The sequence below is a fragment of the Mustela lutreola genome, chromosome 5 (assembly GCF_030435805.1).
Source record: "Mustela lutreola isolate mMusLut2 chromosome 5, mMusLut2.pri, whole genome shotgun sequence".
Classification (NCBI taxonomy): Eukaryota; Metazoa; Chordata; class Mammalia; order Carnivora; family Mustelidae; genus Mustela; species Mustela lutreola.
The window spans coordinates 169,743,922-169,756,554 of NC_081294.1; the positions used below are offsets into that span (position 1 = coordinate 169,743,922).

Consider the following 12,633-nt stretch of genomic DNA (forward strand, 5'->3'; position numbering starts at 1 on the left):
CAGACTTGGATGGTGGCTCAGGACACATCCTTCTGTCCTCCCTGTACCAACTTTCCTTCTCCAGGGCCCTCTGTCATCCTGGATCCTCTCCGCCTCTTCCTCAAACAATTCTGAATGTTCCCAGGAACATGGTGGCAGGAGGGCATCTCAGGAGGGGCTTCCCGAATCCTGTGCCCCAGATGAAACTGGGAAAGTAGATGCAGGATATTGTCTCATGAGGATTGGGACCAAGGATTGCATCCAACTCCTTGGGCATTAATACTGTTCCATTCCCTACTCTCCCCACCACCACTGTGCTGAGCACTCCTGACAATCCATTTGTGAAACACCGCACCAGAGTTTCCAGGGTGTATCCCAGGATGAGCACAGCTAGGTGATGGGTGCCCCTGTGGCCTGGAATGGGTGTTGCCACGGTTGTCCCAGACTGGGGTGCCCATCATCCTTCTCTCCAGGGAACCAGCACTGGACCTCCATGTCCTCACATTTTCCCCAGGGATGCTGGTCCCCAGGCCAGACACCTACTGGTCTGAGGATGACCCACTCTGCCTCCATAGGGTTTCCTTTGCCAAAGTCCTTCCCCTGGAGCTTCTGCATCACTGACACACTCCCCACCTGCATAACCCCCTTCCTTTGACTTGCATGCTCTTAGTCTATGTCCTTGTGGGCCCCTGTGATTTGAAGTCTAGTTTGGACCAGAGGCAGGGGAAAGTGTCTCTGGCCTTGATTTGAGAGTGATGCGTTTGCCCTCTTTGGTGTGTCTTCCAGCTCTATGCATTCCCATGGTGTGTGTGCGGGCCACAGGAGGAAGCAGCCGTGTCCTGTCTGGGGTCAGGCTGTTGTGTTCCAGCAGGAACAGGGGGCTCGGCCCCAAGATTGGGCCTATATCCACTACAGGGACCTCTATTATTCCATCTCAACTGCAGTCCATCAGGGGGTTTCAGTATGGCATAAAGGAAATTCCATGTCAAAGAAATACAGGGGAAAAAAAAAAAAAACAGTCCCTTTTGAAAATAGGTGGGCAGACATCAAGGCACTCACTGGGTGATTCCACTTACAGAAAACTCCAGAACAGGTGAAGGAACAGAAGAGAAAGTGGCTTAGGCATTGGGAGGGGCCAGACTGGGGAAGAAATGGACAGGGAGGGCTTGGGCTCGGGGTCTCCTCTGGGGAAGGAAATGATCCACAGTGATGTTCTGTGCTGTGAGGGGAGGGCGCCAGGGATGGACTTAGTGCTCAGCATGAGTTCAACTGAAAATAATGAATTTTATTTAAAATAGATAGTAAAGAGCATACAGGACTTGGAAAGCTACTATCACAGTGACTATGTACCAGAGAGAAAGAACACAGGGGGAGGGGATGAAACATTCTGACAGGGAGGCGGGGTCAGAGGATGGAACTGAGGGCAATTGTACAGGGATCTCTCCCCACAGAGCAGAGGTCAGTGGCTCTCCATGGCAGGTTCCTGGCCACCTGCTGACTGCTGGTCTCCCGCTGAAGTCTCGGCAGGCATCTTCCCTCACTTCCCAGCTCCTGCTGATGTTGGGCCCAGCCCAAGCTCCTAGGATAGAGCAGCTGTGAGAGGAGAAAAGGTCACATGCATGCTTGCCTCTCTGTGTGCCTTTGCACAGACAGGACCCAGCCCGGGCCTCCCAGAGAAGCCGCAGCCAGGAAGGAGTGCAGCCCATCCACTGGGTGCTCTGAGCCCAGTCCTTGCTCCTGGCCCCACACCAGCCTGTGGGGCTCTTCCCTGTGGGGCCCAGCCCCAACCATCCTCACACACCCGCAGGCACCCAGGCCCAGGCTTCTCACCCTCGGGCTCTGCTTCCACTGGTGGCCTGGGAGGTGTAGAAGGCTTTCCCGGGACTGGGGACTCCTGTGTCAAGGAGGAGTGCAACTCTGCCTGCCTGCTTTCATCATCTGTGGCCTTCTGCAAAGACAGGGACCGGTAGCTGGCCCACAAGCATCACACTCCTGCCTGGCCAATCCCACTGTCCTCCTGGCCATTCCTCCTGCTGTTTCCAAATCAGACACAGACCTGTGTGTGCACAGCTCTGCACCCAGCAAAGGGACCCACACCTGCAGGGCTCTTGGGATCAACACTGGGCAGAAGCTCACATCTCCCACATGCCATCCCACCCAGCCAGCCTTGACCTTGAATGTGACCTGACCACTGTGCATCTGACCTCTCCTCAATGTGCTCCTGCTTAGGAAGGCCCCACCCAACATGAGCCCTCCTTCCACGCATATGCATGCACACACACGCACGCGTGCTCACACACACACACACACACACACACACACACACACACACGGGAAGGGGACCTGGGGCTCCACAGGTTGATCAGAGCATGTGGGGCTGGGTGGCCGGCTCTGACCTCCCAGTGTCACCTTTCACTCCTTCCTACCAAATAGCCAGATGCTTCGGACAGTCCTGAGACAACGTCCTGAGTGAGGGCATGTGTTTGCCAGGCATGATGTCCTCTGCCTGCAGCTTCCCAAATTGGGGATGCAACACGCAGACATTTTGTACATTTGAGGATCCCTAAAGAAATGACATGGGTAGGGGGCTGTCCCTGGAATGTGGGTGCCTAGCTACGTGGGTTCCAATTCTGTTGGGCATCATCGTCAGGGAATTGAAGTCACCACTTACTGGGGACTCCTTATCTGACTTCCTCCTTACACCAGAGCCCTTGGGGGCCACTTCCCCCCAGCTTCTCAATACTCATGCTTCACCCCATGCCCCCTCCATACAGTGACACCAACACAGCCCACCCACACCCCCATGAGGCCTGGGTGCAACCATTTTTCTTGCTTTGAGGACAGATAGTTGGGTTCAGTCCTGTTTCCTGCTTCTGTCCAGGATGGTAACCCCGGACAGACCCTGTGACTCTCAGGGCCTCCCTGGGCTCTCTGTCAAATGAGGTTATCTGGTTTCTATTTCTAGGGACGCCATCATGGGAAGCACCTCTTCATTCTTTCAGTCTCTGCTATCACATGAGGCTGGTGCACACACTTGGCAATGCAAGGTGAAACGGGGAGCTGGTCGGGGCACAGAACACTGCTCTGGGGTTCAGGCAAAGCCAATCCCCTGCTGCCCGTGTCCCAGCACCCAGGGGAAGGCTGCAATTTACTTTCTGACATTGTCCCTGGTGACAAAGAATTCTAGGGGCTCCCATTAGGTGTAGGCCCATGTCCCAGGGCCTCAACTGTGCCCATGTGCTGGGTCTTCCCCACAGTGGTTCCTGGGTGTTCCCGAATTCTGTTCCACATCCCTGTGGAATCCCTCTCCCCAGGCTGTATGCCCTTGTGACTGCTCTCTCAAGAAGAGAATGGGAGAAATGATGTGATGTCATTTCCAAGCTGATGGAGGGAAGTCTGGGACATCTCCTGGTTCCCTCTCATGTATTCAGTCACTGTCTCTTGTTTCTTTCTCTGTGTGTGTCTGTATCTTCACCAGGAACAGGACATGGGGACTCTGGGGGTGATGTGAAACCTCAGAAGCCTCCTTTGCCCCAGTTTCTCTCCCCTGTCCTGGTGCTTGGTTCCCTCCCAAGGCCTCCTTACCATGATCAGAGTACTGACTCTGGAACCCCTTCCAAATGGGGCCTCTGAAGCTGCGAGGAGGTGGCCCTGACCTTGGTCCTAGACCCATGATCCAGTGTCATGTCACGTTCTACAAGCCCACGTCCTCAGCCCCCCAAACCCTCAGGCTGCCTTCTGCTCAGAAGGACAAGGGAATACAAAGCATTTTCCCAGGCCTGGGAGCACAGTGGGTGTGGAATGGTGATCCAAGGCCAACAGACTCTTCCATAAGCCTGTGGGACCCTAGGGACACCCCATCTCCTCAGCCCAGTTGATAGGTGAATAAGCTGAGGCCTTTTGTGTTCTAGCCCCATTCAGACTGAGGGGTATCTCTTTCTACTTCCAGGTTCACAGGATGGACACCAGACCCCAGATCCTGTCCTCTCCCAGTGTTCTGGCAAACTCCTTTAGGCCCCTTGGGGAGCCCCTGACCATCAGCTTGGCCTGCCTCTGCTTCCCTATGCTATGGATCTGGGTTCTTCCCAGGGGTCCTGATGCCCCTGCCCCATGGCCCAGCTCTCTCTGACCTCTTTCTTCTTTCCCCCTGTCACCTACCCCCCTCCAGGGTGTCCTCTACTTCTGACCCCCAGCTGGACAGTCAGAGTGGTATGTGTGTGTGTGTGTGTGTGTGTGTGCGCGCATGTGTGCACACGTACTTGCATGTGTGCATAGGTGAACATGCCTTTACGTGTCTTGAGATGCCCAAGGTCATGTCCCCACATGGGACAGGGTGAGGATCATCCCCTGAGGATCTGAGGGGCTCTCACGTCCAAAGTGGACCTCATGGGAGGTTTGGGGCTGGCCTAGGAGTGGACTCTGTACCCCTCATTTGTCTTGGGCCAGTCCCTGCCTCTCTAGACCCCAGCTTACCAAATGTCCCTGAGGGTTGGGCATGGGAGTGCTTGAACTTGGCTGTTCCTCCAGGGATAGGTGGAGAACAGGTGCACCAGGCACACAGGCCTCCCTCCTGAGAGGACCAGGTGTGCACAAGGGACCCACAAACAGCACCTGCACCATGACCCAGCCCCATGCCTCTGCACCTGACCTACCATGTTCCCTCACAACCGCCAACTGCTCTGTGACCCCAACGTCCCCTGAGTCTCACAACCACATCCAGCCCGGGCAGCAAGTCTCAGGGTGCAAGGGCAGGTGGGTTGGATGTCCAGGGACACCAAGGTCCTGGGATATTCCCCAAGCCAACTGGCTGGGAATGTAGACTCCCTTCCAGGGTCCCAGTAAGGGCAGGGCTGGGCCAGAGGACCTGGAGGCAGCAGTGGAGGCTGACTCAGGACAGGGGGAATATCAATCCACCCCTTCTCCTTCTCCTCTCCTCCTTCTGCCTCATCTTCCTGGTAGGACCCTGGGACAGAGGTCCAGCCTGTCTCTGGCTGCAGCCCTGGCTGGAGTCCCTGGCTGGGGGAACAGGGGCTTGGGAGGGCTGGCCTTCCAGACTGTTGATCAGCCCTGTGACTGGAGCCATTTGACTCCCTTCTCTGGGCTTCATTCTCAGCCTTTATGCAGTGGGTGATGTTGAATGATCACTCCCATGGCAGGAGCATGTTGGGTGATTGACCTAAACTGGGCACAGAGCCTGAATGCAGAGTGTAGTAGGGGGTGGTGAACAGTGTCACCTATGAGCACTCCCCAGAGCCATCTAGGCCTTCCATGCAGCCTCCAGATCCCTGGTTTAGAGCCCTGGAGCAGTGGGAGACGTCCTTGCTGCCCACAATGAGGCTGGACCTGAAGAGTGCAAGGAAATGCTGCTTCTGTTAGAACCTGAGTGTTGGGCTTTGGTTCTTTCACTTGCTGGGCTGACAAGACACACACGCTCTCCGTAACTCCTCCCTGAAGGAAGAGCTCTCACAGGATCCCAGGTGCTCTGAACCTGGGGAGGGGAGAGAGCCTGCCCTGTCTGTGGCTCCTGAAGGACACCTGCCTCCCAAGGACAGGATGGTTTTGGTTCCTGATCCTGGACCAGGATGGCAGACAGCCCCTCACGGTTCCTGACTCTGGGGCTGAGGGGGCCTTTCTCAGGCACAGCAATGCCAACTGAACATGGGGCTTCAGAAAGAACATGCACCTGGACCAGGTCCTGCCCCAGGATGGTTGCTGCCTTCCTAGAGCTGGAGGAAGAGGGACATCCTTGCTTTTCTGGGCATGGGGTCCTCTGACCCACAAACAGCCCCTGGGAGTTTTCTAGTCTGTCTCTGGAAGTGCACCAGCTCTGAGTGGGCCAATCACTGTCCACACACGGACACGGCAATGTGCTAAGGAAGTGCCAGAGGTGATCCTGTGCAAAAGTACTGTCGCAGGGAGGGATGGCAGCTTCAGTGCCGTCCAGTAGGCCCCCTTTCCCTGGATGGGAATCCTTCTGGAGCCTCTGCCCTCAGAGCTCCCTTCCTGCTCATTTCTGGACCAAGGGAGAGACCGTGGTGTGGCTTAAAAAAGTCCACACCCAGGCTCAGTGGGTTAAGGCCTCTGTCTTTGGCTCAGGTTATGATCCTAGCGGTCCTGGGATCGAGGCCCGCATCAGGCTCTCTACTCTGCAGGGAGCCTGCTTCCTCCTCTCTCTCTCTGCCTGCCTCTCTGCCTACTTGTGGTCTCTGTCTGTCAAATAAATAAATAAAATCTTAAAAAAAAAAGTCCACACCCAGCCTCCCTCTTTTTTCATACATCACTGCTTCCCAAGAAACAAGGCTGATTTAAGGCACCCATTCCCTTTGAGGACAAGCTGCTTTAGATCCGTCACATACACGGTTGCCACAGCTGCCTGGCTGAGGCAGGAGTCCCAGGAGATTTTTCCTTTCCTGGCCAGAGAAAAAGTCCCATCTGTCCTCTGCTGGAAAAAGTGAATTCCTGGGCCAGGTGTCCCTCAGGCAGGTGCTGGATGACATGGGGGTCCCTTGCAGGTCCCCTGGAGAGAAGGGTGACAGGCACTGCTATTTGGGAGAACAGGGAGCAGCACCCAACCCAGGCCACAGGGGCACCCCTCACCCAGAGCAGGCAGCTCACTCCCATTTTGCTGAAAGGAACACCAAGGTACACTCATGTCTCTATTTGCTGCAGAATCCATAAACTGGAGGATCTGGTTGACATTTACACAGTGTTTAATGTATAAGCTCAACATCTAACATCCCAGGCCTCTGTGTCCACTTTTGGCCTTGTTTGGAAAGTAGGGGTGTGGACCCCTGGGGCAGTGACCTCCGGGAGGAGTTGGGAGGGGGAGGTCTGAGTGGAGTGACCAAGACACCTGGGGTAACCTTCCCAGCAGGAGCCATCTGATGCCCCAGCCCCACTCTTGACCACAAGCATGATGGCGAGGGTGTGATGTAAAGGTGCTGCCCTTGGGGGGCAGGGTCCATAGCTGGTGTTGGGGCAGCTCTAGCTCAGAGCAGGGCTCTGACCCCAGAGCTGGAGTGAGAGCTGGAGCTGTGACTCCCTGATCTCCAGAGCAGTGGCTGCATCACCACCATTCCTGGCTCTTGCTCTGGGGCAGGTGCTAGAGCAGAAGGCCCCTCCAGACCTGATCTTGACCTGGTTCTGTGCTTTGATGTGGCTCCTAAACCCATAACCGGCTCTCCTGCCACACTCATTTCATGGATGACAAAACCAGGGACAGTGATAGGAATGGCCACGTGGGGAAAATGGCTATGGGGTGACTCAGACCAAGGATCCTGCATCTCCTTCACCACAGGCCCCACGTGAGTCGATCCTGAGCCACTAGACATGGGTATCTGCCTGACCCGCTGATCCTGGATGCTGTTCCCAGCTGAGCGGAGACCCTTGCCTGGGACCTGAACTCCTCACTGGACCTCTGCTCCAGCCAGCCTGCGGTGAGCAGGGGCCGTGCCTCCTAAATGCTCTATCCATAACCCCTAAAACACATCACGTGTTCACGAATCTGTGGGCTCCCTCAGGAGCCCCGTGATGTGGGGGCCACAGAGTGTCATGTTCACGTTATCAGCCACTTGCACGGGATTGGCAGCAGGTCCATTTGTTGGGGTGCAGAGTGAACCCCAGATACCCTCCAGGCCCTCGGAGCTCCCAGCTTACCCCGTGGGGCAGCCACCTGCCAGCAGTCCACAAATAGGGAACACAGAGCTCGAGCATCTTCAGCAAGATGCTCGAGACCCCGGCCACGGAGTAGAGCTGGGTCTGTCAGCAGTTGAGTTCTAGAACCATCTAATGCCCTAGAATTTGCCCCAGTGCAGGATTTGAGCCAGCCATGGAAGCAGCTCTAGAGACTGAGCCAGGGTCCCCACCGACTACAGTCTCTCTAGATCCTTCCTGCAGACACCCCAGGGGGAAGACGAGTACCAGCATTAATTCCTGAGGAAAGCAAGCTGCACACCTATTTTCACAGCCAGTCCGGCACTGGCACCCAGTTCAGAACCTGAGAGCAGGAAACGGTTCTCGAGTTGACTCAATACTATTCTGGAAGGCCGTGAGCTGTTCCCTTCAAGAAGGCACAGGGACAGGCGGTCAGGCTGGTGATCTTCTCTCCTTTGGCACCATCTCAAGATGCAGAACTAGCCACTGGCCCAGGGCTGGTAAACACTCCCAGGCAGATGTGGCTGCAGAAGCAGCGAGGGACCCAAAGCCCCCTCCAGACCCTGAGGCATCTCTGCTTTCTTCTTAGAAGGGGCTGCGTGCACAGTGACTCCCAAAGGCCAAATGAGCCAAGAGACAGAAGAAAAGGAGACAGTCCCGTTGACAAGGAGTGGTTTTTTCCAGGGACCTAAGGACAGAAGGACGTCTTGGGCACCAGCAGACACAGTCCATCTCCACAAGCCCATGTCCGGTGACACCTGTTCTCACAGCGCTAGGAGGAGGATATGGGCGGACAGGTGTCCTACACCTATCACCAGGACAGATGGAGGACCTTCTGGCCAGAGGCTGTCCTTAAGGGTGTGGCTCCCAGAAAAAAAGAATGTGGAGGGGGGCGGCTGTGTTCAGGAGGCTGCAGTGGATCACATCTATCTCCTTGGGCATTAGCACTCTTCCACTCAATGCTCTCTCCACCACCATTGGGCTGAGCACCCCTGACAATACATCTGTGAAAAACCTCACCAGAGTTTCTGAGGTGTATCCCAGGAGGAGCACTGTTAGGTGATGGGCGCCCCTGTGGCCTGGAATGGGTGCTGCTCACTGTTGTCACAGAGAGGGGTGCCCATCATCCTTCTTTCTGGGGGACTTGACTGGACCTCTGTGTCCTCATGTTCTCCCCAGGGCTGCTGGTCCCCAGGCCAGATATCTGCCAGTCTGCCCATGCTGCCTCCATACCAGCCTCTGGGCCTCCTCCCTGGTAGCAATTTACTCAGCAATTTACTTTCTGATCTTGTCCCCTGGTGACACAGACTTCCGGGGGCTCCCAGTAGGTTTAGGCCCAGGTGCCAGGGATACATCTGCGCCCATGTGCTAGGCCATCCCCACAGTGGTTCCCTGGCATTCCTGAATCACACATCGCTGTGGAATCCCTCCCCGGAGGCTGGATGGCCCCTGTGATTGTGCACTTGGGAAGAGAATGGGGCAAAACAATGGAACGTTATTTCCAAGTTGATGGAGGGAAGTCCGAGATTTCTCCTGGTTCCCTCTCATAGATCCCTTCTCTGTGAGTGGCTTTGTATCTCTGTTCTCTGTCTGTCCATGTGTCTCTCTCTGATCCAGGGCTTTGGAGAAGCAAGTCCAGATGGTTGAGCTGCCCTGGGAGAACCCAGTCCAGAGAAACTACCAAGGGACCAGGATGACCAGCAAGGAAATCCTGAGACCCCCCCACTCTGAACCTGTTCCCGCCAACACCCTGAGAATGGTCCTGGAGATGGAATCCGCTCCAGTTGGGCCTGAGCCAGGACTGCAGCCCTGGCTCCTGGGGAGACCAGAATTCAGGGGCTCCCCGTCGAGCTGAGTTGGGATTCTAGCTCTCGGATTGTGAGCAGGTCCCTGGGAGGCCTGTGTGGCCCAAGGCATAGGCAGCCAGGAGCCCCTCCTTCCAGGCTGGGGTCTGGCCCTGGCCCCTCTGTCCAGAGCTCTGTCCAGCTCTCTCTCAGCTCCTCTTGGCCAAATTGTCTCTGCCCCCGAGGCTCTAAAGCTTGGCCCTCCTCCTCAGCACACAGCTTGCAGACACATGTAGGACTGCTCCTCCCCCCCTGCTCCAGGCATCAGGCTCACCCTGGGGACTGAGAGACCTCCAAAAGGGACTCTTGCCAACCCTGCCCCCCCCCCCCGCCTCACGTCTCTGCAGCCCCTGTTCCTCCCTTTCACCTGGATTTGATCTGGTGCTTTGATCCATCTCCCCCTCTGGGCTGGGACCTCATGGAGGACAGGAACCTTCCTGGGGACCTTCCAGTCCCAGCCCCTGGCCTAGCACAGCCCCTGCTCAGGGTGAGCGTGAGAGGCAAGGTAGCTGAATGAGTCCATGAGAGGGTTTCAGAGTCCCTCCTGCCTCTGAGTAGCTCACATAGTGGATGTGGAGGCTCCTAATCTGAGGGCCCATTTTGGGGAGAGGCAGGGGACACCCAGCATGACCCCTGGGTGTCCCCTCCCTGCTCTGGTGGCTTCCCTGAGCACAGTGGGCACAGCCTGACTCCTGGTGGTCAGTACCAGCGTGGCAACCCCAGCAGGAAAACCCAAAAACCACACACAGACAAACACACACTCCCCCTCTCTCCCTCGCTCTGACCAGCTAGGGAGCAGAAGGGGAGTGCATAATGGGTTGGTGACAAGGAGGACAGAAGAAAGAGGTTGGAGGCAGCCAGGCCATGGGCCAGAGGCCCCCAGAACCTGGCAACATGCTCAGCACCCCAAATATGAGAAGGGGAGTCTTGCCAAGCTGATGGCTAGGGGGTCTGCAAAATGGCCATGAGGCCGATTTGCTGGGGCCTCCCTAGGCCAGGTCAGGACGTCGAGGGGTTTGGGTTCTATTTTCACTCCCTTTGCATTGAAAACTAGGAGGATCTCTAGTGTACAGGTGGCCAGAGGCTAGGTAGCCTCAGTTTGTCCTTCTCAGTCAGGGAGCTTTGCGTGGGTGACTCCAAGGCAAGTGTTGCCAGGACTCAAGTGTATTCAGCTGGGTTCCTGAGGATGGCTGGGTGCACGAAGGAGGTCCTATGCATGGTCCACAGAGTGTGCACGCCCCCCTTCCTTTGTTCGGTGCCCCTTGGGGAGCTGATGGCACTGCGTGATGTCTCCGTGCTGGCTCCTGGCCCCTGCCTTTGCAGAAGTCCTTGGATAAGATTGGGAGGAGGCTGGTGGACACCAGATCCTTCTCCCGGATGCAAGGAGTGAGCACACAGGTCTTTTCAGAAGCAGGTGCTGCGGACTGCCTGGAAGACCTGTGACACTGCTCAGGCCACTGTCCCTGCTGGTAGAATGTTGGACAGCAGTCCAGAAACTGGAGACTGTGGAGGCTGAGCCCAAGGGTAGAAGGGCGGGGCTGGGTGCCTGTGGGTTTGTGGGGATGGGTCGGTGCTGGGCCCCACAGGGAGGAGCCTCCACAGGCTGGGGTGCGGCCAGGAGAAAGACTGGGGTCAGAGCACTGAGGAGATGGACTGCGGCCGGTTGGGGAGACATCTGCTAGGGTTCCTTCCTGGCTGTGGATTCTCTGGGAGGCCCCAGGCTGGGTCCTGTCAGTGCGAAGGCATGTAGAGCAGCAGGCATGCAGGTGAGCTTCCTCCTATCAGAGCTGCTCCATCTGAGGAGCTAAGGCCAGCTCCAAGTTCAGCAGCAGCTCTGGAAGGAGGGAGACACCTCCAAAGGCCGTGTTCATCCTTTGTGAGGAGCCAGGTGCAGGAGCAGAAAATAATACAGCTCCCATGGGGCTCTGAAAAGGGTCGCCGGCCGGGAGACAGCACAGCCCTGCCCGGCTGTCCATGCTGTCCTTTACCCGGTCCCCTGCTGCTCCCAGATCATGGCCCTGCATCTGGCAGACACACCTACAGGACTCAGGACAAACCCCATGGCCCAGCCACCTCCAACCTCTTCCTTCTTTCCCCCTTGTTATCTCTGGGGTCCACTCTCCCTTTGAACCCACCTAGGGTGTTAGTCTGTGTGTGTGCGTGTGCACGTGTGCATGCAGAGCCTTGTGTGTACCTGTGCCCACAAGAGGATGCCCAAAGGAGTCAGCCTCACATAGGAATGGTGGGCAAGTTCCACCAGGATCTCAGGGGCATGCTTTCCAAGAAACATCACGGAAAGGTGCAGCCCCGGCCTCGGGAGCCGGAAGCCTCCCTGTTCCTCGATCCTCTGCTCACCTGACTGGTCCGGGCCATTCCCTGCCGCTCCTTGCCCTCAGTCTGCCCACTGTCCTAGGAGGAGTTGGACGGGTAACTTCATGAGTGGGGCTCAGCGGGAACGAATACTCCCACCTTGGGGTGCAGCACAGGAGCACTTGGAGTGGGCGAGGTGACCCGACAACGGTTGTTGGTGGCAGGTGGAACTTTGCAGGCTCCCGCAGGGACCTACAGACAGCGCATGCGCTAGACCCGAGCTCGCAGAGGGTATGCGCAACGCCCCTACGGAGCTGGGTCCCTGAGTCCGCATCTCCACTGCCTGCTCCTGGACCCTCCCGGTCTCTTAGGCGGGGGCGGGGGGAGCGATGACTGAGTGGACCTGGAGACCTGGGGGGCTAGAGAGAAATGAGACATACCCATCACCCTGCCGTCCTGACCCCATGTTCCTCTTCAGTGTTCTTCTCAGTGCAGCGCTGAGTCAGGTGAGGGAGAGCTGGAGGAGGACCCGTCTGGGCAGGGAGGAGGTCAGGCCGACTTTTCCTCATCTACATCCCCTTGGCCTGTCTTCCTGGCAGAACCCCCTTCTTCCCAAGATCCATCACTCCAAAAACCTTAATCTCCAACACGCCCTCCTGAGGTGGAAATCCCTGACCCCATTTTCAGAGTAGAAACTGAGGTCCCAAATGTTACCGGAGGAGCTTGCCTGGCGCAGAGCTGTGGAATGACTCTGCTGGGGGTTTGAACCCAGATCAATCTGAGCCAAAGCCTGAGTTTAGAGAAGAGCCAGAAGAAGAAACCTCTGAGTCCAGGCTTGGAGGTAAGG

At 56.7% G+C, this 12,633-nt stretch overlaps 1 long non-coding RNA gene across 1 annotated transcript; it reads right to left on the reverse strand.

Moving 5' to 3' along the window:
- Positions 1-1,259: 1,259 nt before the first annotated feature.
- Positions 1,260-12,014, reverse strand: LOC131831480 (uncharacterized). The gene is made up of 3 exons (XR_009353659.1): positions 11,832-12,014; positions 1,810-1,927; positions 1,260-1,572 (listed from the first exon to the last, which is right to left on the reverse strand). It is a non-coding gene; the product is annotated as an uncharacterized LOC131831480 (long non-coding RNA).
- Positions 12,015-12,633: the final 619 nt, after the last annotated feature.